Consider the following 369-nt stretch of genomic DNA (forward strand, 5'->3'; position numbering starts at 1 on the left):
ACATTGCCACTGGGCCCTTTAACCACTACCAGCAAAAGAGCAGGTGAATTGTCTTGCCCAAGAACACAATGGCAGTGACTTGGATGGATGTAGATTAACTGGATGTACCTCATTGTTATCTTCAAATGTTAGAATATTTTCAGTCTTTCCTCATGTCATGTTAGGAGTGTATCAGTTCTTGCAAAACAATTCTGTCACTTCAGTTGGTAAGGGTTTTTTCTCCCCCCTCAAAGTGATTATTCTGGTCAAACACCTGAGTTTCATGACACCACAGAACATGTTCCATTTGGATTAAAAGCTTGAAAATGTTGGTATGCCATTGATTCTAAGCTATTACTATCAACCAGGCAGAAAAACTATTAAAGGCTG

The sequence above is a fragment of the Poecilia reticulata genome, chromosome 18 (genome assembly GCF_904066995.2).
Source record: "Poecilia reticulata chromosome 18, P_reticulata-male-v2, whole genome shotgun sequence".
Taxonomy (NCBI): Eukaryota; Metazoa; Chordata; class Actinopteri; order Cyprinodontiformes; family Poeciliidae; genus Poecilia; species Poecilia reticulata.